General features: G+C 55.6%; 1 protein-coding gene across 9 annotated transcripts in view; it reads right to left on the reverse strand.

The window, feature by feature from the left end:
* EPB41 (erythrocyte membrane protein band 4.1) overlaps positions 1–9,906 on the reverse strand; it is a 94,960-nt gene extending 85,054 nt beyond the window's left edge. For 2 of the 9 annotated variants that reach the window (XM_053964381.1, XM_053964384.1), the window contains exon 1: positions 576–739. The gene's annotated coding sequence lies outside the window, so the exon portion shown is untranslated. The other 7 variants (XM_053964383.1, XM_053964406.1, XM_053964405.1 and 4 more) reach the window with 7 other exon arrangements.
* Between the last annotated feature and the right edge of the window lie 433 nt (positions 9,907–10,339).

Consider the following 10,339-nt stretch of genomic DNA (forward strand, 5'->3'; position numbering starts at 1 on the left):
ATTATCAGTGCCTGATGCTCTTCTCCAAGCTCTACATGCATTTCCCCTCCTCTCCTGCCAGAAGGACCTCAGCCTCCTCTCCATGCCCTGCAAAGCCCCAAACATCCATGGTTTGCAAAGGGCAAGGTGGTCCAGTGCCATCAGAGAGCCCCTTTCACAACCACAGTGCTGACTTGCCACCAACAGATGCCAGGAGACATCCTGGGAAGAACAGGAAGCATTGCTTTCCATTCGCAAATATACTTTCCCTGCCATTTGCTCACTTGCTGGCACTTAGGTGTGTTTTTACCCCCAGGTCAGTGCTCCACAGCCTAGGCTGGTAGGAAAAACTACTACTGGGGGCTTCTTCATATTATAAAATACAGCACTTTCCAGGCCAACTAAGTGCTTTTCAATATCCAAAATCTTGACACACACACATGGACAATAAATCATGGTGTTTGACAACAACCAATGCTTCAGAGTTTAAGACAGAATAAACAGGCTGGTTCATTATTTAAATAAGTCCAATCATTAAGTCAAAGCAACTTGTTTCAACTATTTCTGCCCACTGATCTAACAAAGCAGGTACTTACCCAGAGATGAGAGAGCCAGGCCAACCACACAGGCGAAGCACCAAAATCCGTCGTGGGGCAATGGATAGAAGAGAAAGGAGAAGAGACACTGGTTAAAACGCAGTTACAGCTAAACACGAAAAACCCATGCACCCACCAAAAAAACCCAAGCCACAAAGCCAAAAGCTCACATTTCTACCCACATGAGCAAGGCAACAGAGCAAAACTTCAGTATCTGACTCTTCCAGAAGTGAAGGTGGAACCGGATGTTCACGGTCAGCCACTTCTTAGAAATGTAAACACCAAGTGGAGAAAAAAAAAAAAAAAAAAAAAAAAAAAAAAAAAAACCAACCAACAAAAAAAAAAACCCAGAAACACCAGCTCGGCATTGCCCAACGCTGATTATACCGTGAGCAGTGACGTAGGCCCCCCATGCCTGCCAGCCTCCCGTGAGCACGGGCCAGCCTCTGCCGAGCTCCGGCCACAGCCGGGCCGCGGGAGCTGCGGGAGCTGCGGGCTGGCCCCGTGCAACTTCTGCGCCTGTCCAGCTCCTCTACACTTACATAACTTCTCGTGCAAACTTCTGCAGGGCTGGACACAGCCCAGCGCCGCCGGTCCGGGCTCCACAGGGCTCCAACTGAGCCCTCTAGTGGGCTTCAAAAATTCCACAAAACACCAGAGCCTTAATTTAATTAACACTCGGCCAGAGGCCTCTAAACCTTAATCCTCTCAACAAAAGGATCATTAACTAAATGAAGAGATTCAAGAGAGCAACGGTGCTCCCAGCCGCGGCAAGGCTGGCTGTGTGCTCCAGTGGGCACACAGCAGGGCCTGAAATTCAGCCACATCCTCGGCCCATGCAACAGCCCCGCTGAGGGTACAGGGACCTGCCTCACATAAGCACACAGTCGAGCACTCAACAGTCATGCCAGAGCCATGCCAGAGAATCATGGAATGGTTCATGTTGGAAGAGACCTTAAAGCTCATCTCATTCCATCCCACTGCCACGGGCAGGGACACCTTCCACTAGACCAGGTAGAAATATGGGCACAAGCCCATACCCATCCTTTTGGATGCACCATGATGCCAACAGTCCTGGTGCCATCATCTCCATCAAGACTGAAAACCCAAACTACTGAACCAGGAGAGCAGCTGGAACACCATTTATTTTTTAAGTGTTATTATCCAGCCTGGATGCAGGTAGAGAGCAGCTCTCCTCTCAAGAGGCAGACTCAGACCCTCAGCTGAAAGCTGGGAAAACACCTCTATCTTGTCCAGCCTTGCAAGCATGAGCAGCAGGAAGGGCTCTCCTCACCAAGAAGCTAGGGTGTACCTTGGCAGAAGAATTCACAGCACACAGGGTGTAGTCAGAGAAAAGCCTTCACAGTCAAAGATTCCTGGCCCACATACCTCACCCCAACGTGACAGGAATGGAGAACTTGCCCTTTGCAGGTGGCTCTCTTGGAAAGTCACCTCCAGCTTCAGAGCCACACAGAGGATCCAGAGTAGCTGTGAGGAGCACATCCATGAAACAGCTCATTAGTGTTGTGAACGGGAGCAGAAGAGCTTAATTACAGGGCAGGAGTTGTTCCCTCTGGGTTTGGATGCCCGCAGCAGCCTCAGCAGGGGCGTGCTGCCCCACACAACAGGCATTCCTCAAAAGCACCCACAGCCAATGTCACCTCTGCCCATGGTGAGCAGCATCCCAGCTGGGGCTGCAAATGGTCTGCAGGAGCAGGCTCCAAATGTGAGAAAATAAAATGAGGAAGAATTCAGGTGTTGCTTGCAGAAAAACTTCTCTGCCAGCAGCAGACTGCACAGGTCTGGAGATGCTAGTGCAGCTCTGTATAGGCACTGGTCCCCTTATTTTGGTGCTGTGTGTGCCCCAGTTTCCAAAGCAGCTTTTAAGGCTCAAATCAAGCAGTTCACCAGGACAGACACAGCAGTAGCTGCTGGTGGGGTACACCCCAGAGGCTGCCAAAACCTGGCAGGGTTTTTTGGATGGCCAGGAGATGCTTCAGAGTACTATCTCTCCTCAGACCTGGAACCTCAGTCCTCTAGGGTGCCAGCCAAACTGGTCACAGACCCTCCATGTTTGGGACTGAATGCTGGACAGCATTCACAGAGTCACATTTTTAGCCTTTGCCCCCATCTCCTCCCTGCATCTCCTCGGGATATGCCTTCAGGACAGAGCCGACACGTCAATGCCTCCTTGCCCAAAGATGCAGAACAACTGCTCCCAGAGCTAATGAGGATGTCCTGCTCTGACCCTGGGCAGTTTTCAGCATACACAGAATAAGCAGTCCTCTCTGTGTTCACCTCCTGGGAAAATCCGAAGGGCTCCCATCTCCCTAGCCTGGGAAAGAACACAGATGGTCACAGAGATTAAAGCATACAGAGAATTAACCACGCTATGCAAATGAGCTTCTTCATCCAGCCCAGCACTGCCAGGTGGCTCGAGGTCCAGCACTTGGATGTGATCATCATGGCTTGCTGAGCTCCAATAACAGCCTTGTATTGACTAGGACAGGGGTCAGGAAGCTGAGCAGGATGAAGACAGTTTGTAGGGAAGGCAGGATGCAAACTGCCAGAGCCAGGCAGCTGCCGAAATCACATTCACCTCATGCTACAGCAGAAGAAAAAGCTGCAGCATCAGAAACAACCCTGGTCAGCAGCACAGATCAATTCTGCACTTGCATATCTTGTATGTTCCCACTCAAAGGCAGCTCGGATGAAGCAAGCAGCGCTGCAACTCTGGACGCTGCTCGCACAGCTCCAGGCACCCACGGGATGGCAGAAGAAAACCCATACTGGCTCCTGCTGCCTTTCCTAGAAGGCTGAAGTCTTGGCACGCAGCTGAGGTATGGGATCTGTCAGCACAGCACAGTGGGATGGGGCCACATAAACTTCCCCAGAAAGGCAGGGTTCCTCCAGGCTACCTTCCAGAGAGGAGCTGCACCTCAAACCCACCAGCAACAGGTTTAAGTCTTATTTAATTTTTACTCAAAACCATTTTACTTTACTTTAACACTTAAAAAAAAATTCCAACCGGCAGAGACATCTTGCTCAGCAAGTGCCCAGCTGCCAGTGGATCCTTAGGGCCAAGTTTCAGGCCATGTCATGATGCAGATGACTGCTATTAAAAGCCTCCACTCTGCACCCAAGGAAATTCTCAAGCAGTGCTGACCCCGTCTGCCAGCCTGTGAGCCTCTGAGCAGCCACGGATTGGCCGAGGCCAATCCTGGCCATATGGGAGGGGTTCACCTCTACATCAGACACGGCACCTCCAGCACAACATCAACACAGACGCACAAAGTCACGTTACAGCTCAACGTGGCTCTGTGCTGGGCTAACATCTGCCCTCCCTCGTTCCCACACTCAACGTTTGAGTTCACCTGGGGGCAGGGAGGCAACATGTGCTGTCCTGTCCAATATGTACCCTCAGCACAGACAAAGAGCTTCCCCTCAAGTTCTGAAGTGCCTACAAGCAGCTTATCCATCTCCAAGGGGTTTTGGAGAGTGGATATAGAAATACAAGCTGGTACTATCCAGTGAGCACCTAAACCACCATAGCAATCAGAGGGATCAGGTCACGGAGGTCACATACAGCATGATACACAGCTGCCTTAACACCCTGGTGATGCTTTGAGGCATCAGTCCACCCCACTCCCCCCCACAAAGCTGAGGTCAGTGCCAACACCAAGTTTTCCAGGCCCTAAGGCTCAGAGCTTCTCCATAGCTGCCCTGCACTGCCTTGTTAGCAACACCTACCAGATTGCTGTAATGCCACTGCAGTCAACTCCAAAGGCTCCCAGCATGTGCCAAGCCTTATGTTCCCCTCCTTAAATCCAGCTCTGGTCAACTGTGGCCAGATGTAATTACCTAAATGAAAGGCACTCAAAGCCACCTCTAATAAGAGGATATATTCATGCAGTTAGGCTGAGGTTCCTCCTCATCTGCTGCTTTCCAGGGCTCAAAAATTTGCCTCACAGTAAGTGGACCAGCAAGAACTTCACCTCATTCCTCGTTACAAAACCTGCCTTTCCCAGGAATGGAAGGAAAAGTCGAGTTTCTCGGTCATTTATCCACAAACATTTTAACAGGATTTCTTCATTTAATTGAATAGCACACGGAGGCTTTATTTGTATTGGCGAAGGGCTTTGGGGTGAGCAAATGGAGGAGCAAGGGCAGGCCCCATGCCCCAAAACACTTCTCAGGGGCCAGGAAACACATCCAGGTTGAGCCCGCAGCCTTACACAGGCTGGGATGGGCCTGGGGTGGCTCCCACAGCCTCAGCATCCTCCCAGAGGGGTTCCTAGCTGCTCCAAATCACCGGGAAGTCACCAACCAGGGTTGACACAGCACAACAAGACACCTCAAGTTCCCATCAAGCCTCTTCTCCTAAAATCTGCCAATGAGTGGCAGTTTTGGAGCCTTCCCAGAGCCTCAGGGTCTGACTTAAGGGGGTTGAAACAGTAAAAAGCTGTTCCAACACGGCATTTGTGTCCTGACACAGGCTCCGAGCCGGGAGCCCAGATGGTGGTTGTGTGAGCCCTGCCCATGGCGCCCCATCCTCATCTGGTGGTTCAGGCTTTTCTCGGGGGGGCATCAGGAAGGGACTAGACACAAACCATACTAATTGGATAGACAGAGAGTCCTGCAGCCCTACAAAGCTGTGAGCAGCTGCTCAGAACCTCTTGTGAATCACAAAAATAGTTTCATCTACAGAGAATGGATTAAACACCACAAATACCCTTTTCTTCCCTCTGTGCAAATAGCATTTTCCCCCACTGTGGTCCCAAAACAAAATCCAGCCCTGCAGATCAAAACAGGAAATTTAGCAAACTTTGAGCATGAACAATAGCAGGAGGATTTTCCAGACCTTCAAGCTTGTTTGGCAAGTCGCAGATTATGTAAAGCACTGCTCTGCCATTGTCGGGGAAGCCGTGCCCTGTGCCAGAGCCAGCTGGCACCACACTGCCCACCCAGCACTGCCTGCACCAACAAGGACACTGGGGCTTGTGCAACTCCACAGATTCCTTCCCAGGCAGTTCCACAGCAGCAGCCACTGCCTTTCATTTTACACCTCATTGTTTTAACCATGATTAACCATCTTTCCAGGGTCTTGGTTTTCCAGCCCATCCTGCCCGGGTGTTTGGTGCCTTGGACTAAGAGTCTCCTTTGTGTCTACAGGGTGGCTTTACCATGGCTGTGCCCAGAGGTGAAGGATCCTTTCCATGGCTTAACTAATCCTTGGCTTTTCTGACAATTGAGCCATGCCAGAGGGCTGAAGCTCTTATCACTGTGCACACATCCTCTGGGAAAACAATACAAGAGCCTGAACTCATTCCACATTCAGCACCCAGCTGGAAAAACCCCTGAGGCAGGCAGGACGGTAGCCGGCATCCCGGGTACACAGCTCCACGCATGATCCATGTCCCTTGGCAATGGCCTCGCACATGGTGCTGGTGCATTTACCTAATTAAGACTTAATGAAGTAGGGAGATCTATTGTGAGCCTGGCAGGGGAGCAGATGTGCCCCCCGAACCCAGCCATTGCCAAAGAAAGCGCACTGCTGTCTCCAAGGTGAATCAGCAGGAAAAGCTCAGGCCGGGATGCTCAGCCCTGCAAATTCCAGACCCCAGTGCTTTCTCAGAGCAGGGATGGAAAATGCTCTGGTCATCAGCAGCCTCTAGTGGGGAGAGATGGGCAGCCGTGGTGGCTGCTTTGGCCAGACCCCAGAGCCCCAGCCAGCCCACCCTGGCTGTTCCCACCAGCTCAGAAGGGGATGGCATGACAAACTCCCAATATCACGGTATGAGGGACCCAAACCGTCATGGCCTCATTGCGATAACTGCTGCGTGAGACTGCTCGTCCCCCGGGTGCTGGTCCCAGGCTAAATAGGGACAACCAACTGCAGCCCCTCCTGAGGAATCCCAGCTCAGAGCTCACAAATCACTGCACGAGGCAAAACTCATAAAAAGGACAACCAAGACATCCCCCTGCTTCCTGGGCAGCTCAGTGAGAGACACGTCCAGGCTAATGATGGGCAAGTCTGCCCCCTTCCCAAATCACACCTCCAAACACAGCATCCAGCGTGGCCAAGAGGCAATTATGACCCTAAACTTCCAGCTACCACAGCCTCAAGCCTTTTCCTGCAGCTGTGAACACAAAGGTGAAACACTGCTTAGCAGAGACAGGACAATTCCTGCCCTCTGGGACAGGGACCACCTGCAACCTGCCTTCCCCTCCAGGGAATAGGTGGGGAGGGAGCTCAGAAAAACCTTGCTATATATTAAATCAGTGACATAAGTCCAAAATGCCCTCCTCGGAAAACAGCTGATGTTTGCCTTTTCTCTGAGAAATCCCTTCCCCGCCATTGGCTCTGAAAGGACCCTGCCAGCCAGGGGGAACACGCGGTGCGGAGCGATGCGGCTGCAGGCAATTCCAGCAGCTGCCAGGCTGCGCGTCAGGAAGAGGGAGCCTCATCCATCCCAGCAGCACCGCTGCAGATGAGAAGGCACTTTCACTGCTCAGCAGGTTTCAAGCCCTCTCGGAAAGGCCTGAAGTTGTTCCTATGCACAAGGAAAAGCGAAGTGAAGGGACAGGAGTGGCCCACGTCTACAGAAGATGTTGAGCACAACCATGGGAAGCAGTTTGATGCACAGATCAACTTTTTGCTTCTGCTGATTCACCGTTACCATCACCACAGACAGAAGCAGCATGAGCCCCACTTTGTCAGAGAAACTGAGGGGCTGCCAGCACCGTGAGCTGGAGGAGACCCACGTCTTCATAGGCGCCGGAACTGGGAGAGGAACTGTACTCGTGGGGGGACGCAAATTGTTCCGCAAGTTTCAGCTGCCTCCTCTCAGAGACAGGCATGGTGCAGCTGTACCACCACAGGCACAGTGGCCATGAGCAGGGCAATGGCTCAGAGGAAGGATTAAGCCAAACATGGAGCCTCAGTGCCAACTCTGGTGCAAGTTACTCCCATGGACTAACCACGTTACTCTGGCAGAAACAGGACTCAAAAGAGACCTGAGACTGGCTCTCTCCTACAGGTGCATCTGTAGGAGATGCTTCCACTAAGCCTCAGGAAGGGAGCACAGGAATGGGAACATTCTGGGATGCACCTTGCAAGAACCCAACTTGCTCCCATGCTCCAGGGCAACTTCTCTCCCAGGAGGCAGAAGAGATTCCCTGCACCATCAACCTTTCCCATGCTGGCTGTTTGCTCCAGCTCAGCTGTTCCCACTGCCAGGCAGTGGCAGAGCATGTGTGACACATGACAATGCCGAGGGCTGACAGTGCACCCCAAACCTCGGCCCTGCACACCTCACACAGCCTGACCTCATGCAGGGCATGTGTGACTGACACCAGCCCCCATACTGTCCGACCCCTGGCTCAGCCTCACAGCCCCATCATCACAGCCCCTGCTGCTCACACAGACCGCAGAGCAAGTGTTGATTTTCCTCATGCGGGAGCCTCGGCGTAAGTCAATCCTCGGGCGAGGAGGCGGCTGCCGGCAGTGCCGAGCCAAGGCACACCCCTCCATTGCAACACAACCCTAAAGATAGTCACTGTCCCCCGCTGTCCCCTGCCATCCCACCAGCCGCTCGGACCCGCCGCCGGCACAGCCAACGGCACGGACTAACGAGCACGTCCACCAGAGCAGGTTCACCAGCCTCTCGCCCCAGAACGACTGCAGGAGGGCGAAAGTCAGGAGAGGAAGAGATTGCAGGAACCGCCGGGCACGCCGCACACGCCTGTGGTTGCGTAAAGTGTCCCCGTCGAGGAGGGGACGTGAAGACATCGACCCCCCCCCCCGGGTGTGGGGAAGTCGATGGGAGGGTTCAGCGCGGCCCCGACCGGCGCCGGGACAGGGATCGACGGCAGGAGCAGCCCCCGCCGCCCCGCAGCTCGGCCACCGCCGCTGGCTTTGGGAACCGAACCGGCGGGCACAGACGGTGTCTCGGGAAGAGATCGCCCCGAAGCCACAGGCTGAGCTGCTGCATCTCTGGCACAGCCCCAGCAACACCGAATGCTCCAAAAACCAGAGCCGGACCCAAATGCCAAAGCAGGAGCTGCCACCTCCCAGGAACGGACACCAGTGCTGCCGCCGTGACTGTGGGGTGCAGGGGGGACCCCACTCCCCGAGGCTGCACCTGCCCTTTCCCCTCCACTGCATCAGAGGAAACAACAGTATGGGGGGAAACATCCGAGTCCCAGGGCTGGCCACTCCCCGTGAGGCAGGGCCCCATCCACCTCCTGAGTATGAACCCACTGTGGGTGGCCCTCCACCCCACATCCTCCCCTGCAGCCCCAACTTAGAGTCTCTAGGACAGCCCTAGTGCACCCCATTCCCCGCACACCCAGCCTGACCCTACTAGGGATCTCCCCACTCCAGAGCACCTCACTTCCCTTCTGCCCCATAGGCTTCCTGACAGCGCTGCAGGTGCTTCCCTAGTCTCCCCCAGCCCCCGAACATCCCCCATTTCTCCATAACCCCCTGCTTCACACCTCAGTCACCGTGGGTCCCCCACACCTAGACTGACATCCCCACCCCCACCCCCCAAACCCTTGAGCACCCTAAACCACCTCACATGCAGCTCGACCTCTACGGGTGCCCCTGGTTCCCACAGCCCCAGATCACCCCACATCCAGCCTGACCCCACCAGAGATCCCCTGCTTCATAGCATCCCATGTCCCCTGGCAACCCCTCCACTCTATAACCAGCCTGAGCCCCCATGCGCCCCCGCAGCACCACAGCTCTTCCTACAACCCTGCAGCCCATGACCAGACTGACCCACTATGGGTCCCTCTAGGGAGCCCCAAATCCTCCAGAACCTACCTGACCCCTGTACCCCCCAAAGCACCCCAGGACCCCCACAGCACCCCCGCAACCGGCTTGACCCCTACAGCCCTCACCCTCCCCTCAAAAGCCCTCTCGCCCCAAACAGGCCCGACACGAGGAACTTCACCTGCCCCCGCTCACCGGGGCCGCCACTCCGCTCCGCGCTGTCTCCACCTGCACCGCCGGCCCCGCCCCCGCCCCTTTACGTCACCACACGAGCCCCCTTGGCCACGCCCACCGGCTGCCGCCCCCGCCCGTCACAGCGCGGAGGGGGCGGGGCCGGCGCGCGCCGCTGCAGTGGGCGGGGCCCGCAGGTGCCGGGCGGGGGGCGGGGCCAGGAGATTCCTCCCAGCGCTCCCGTGACGTCATAGGCCCATATAAGGAGAAGGTGCCCCCACGGGTTCCCCCGCGCCAAGGCAGAGGCCCAAAGCCCACCCAAACCGGCAGAATCAGGGCTTTTGCAGACCTTTTTGGTTATTTTCACTATTTTCCGAAGCTTTCTTAGGGAAAACCCCTTGCTATGGGCTGGAGGAGCCGGCGGTGTCCCCGTCCTGGGCCCACCGCAGGAGGCGGCGGCGCGGCCGGAGCCGGTAAGGGCGTCAGGGTCACCGAAGCTGCCCCCACATCCGACCCCATCCCCGGGGCCACGCCCGGGTTATCGGTGCCGCGCAGGCGGCGGCTGCGGAGATAAGGCGGAATGGGGCCCCCGCGAGGACGGGGCTGGAGGCGGCGGCAGGATGGAACTCGGCCCCGGCACCGAGGGCCTCGCTGCCGTCTCCGCTGGCTTGGCGGTGGTGGCCTTGCGGTGGCGCTGGGTGCCGGGACTGGGCTGGAGCGCCCAGCGGGCGCTCCTGGCGGGTGCTACCCGGGGTCACGCTCCGCAGCCGAGTCCCCCCAGCACCGCAGGGGCCCCGCACTCCCCTGTACCCTG

Source organism: Vidua chalybeata, chromosome 25, assembly GCF_026979565.1.
Source record: "Vidua chalybeata isolate OUT-0048 chromosome 25, bVidCha1 merged haplotype, whole genome shotgun sequence".
Taxonomy (NCBI): domain Eukaryota; kingdom Metazoa; phylum Chordata; class Aves; order Passeriformes; family Viduidae; genus Vidua; species Vidua chalybeata.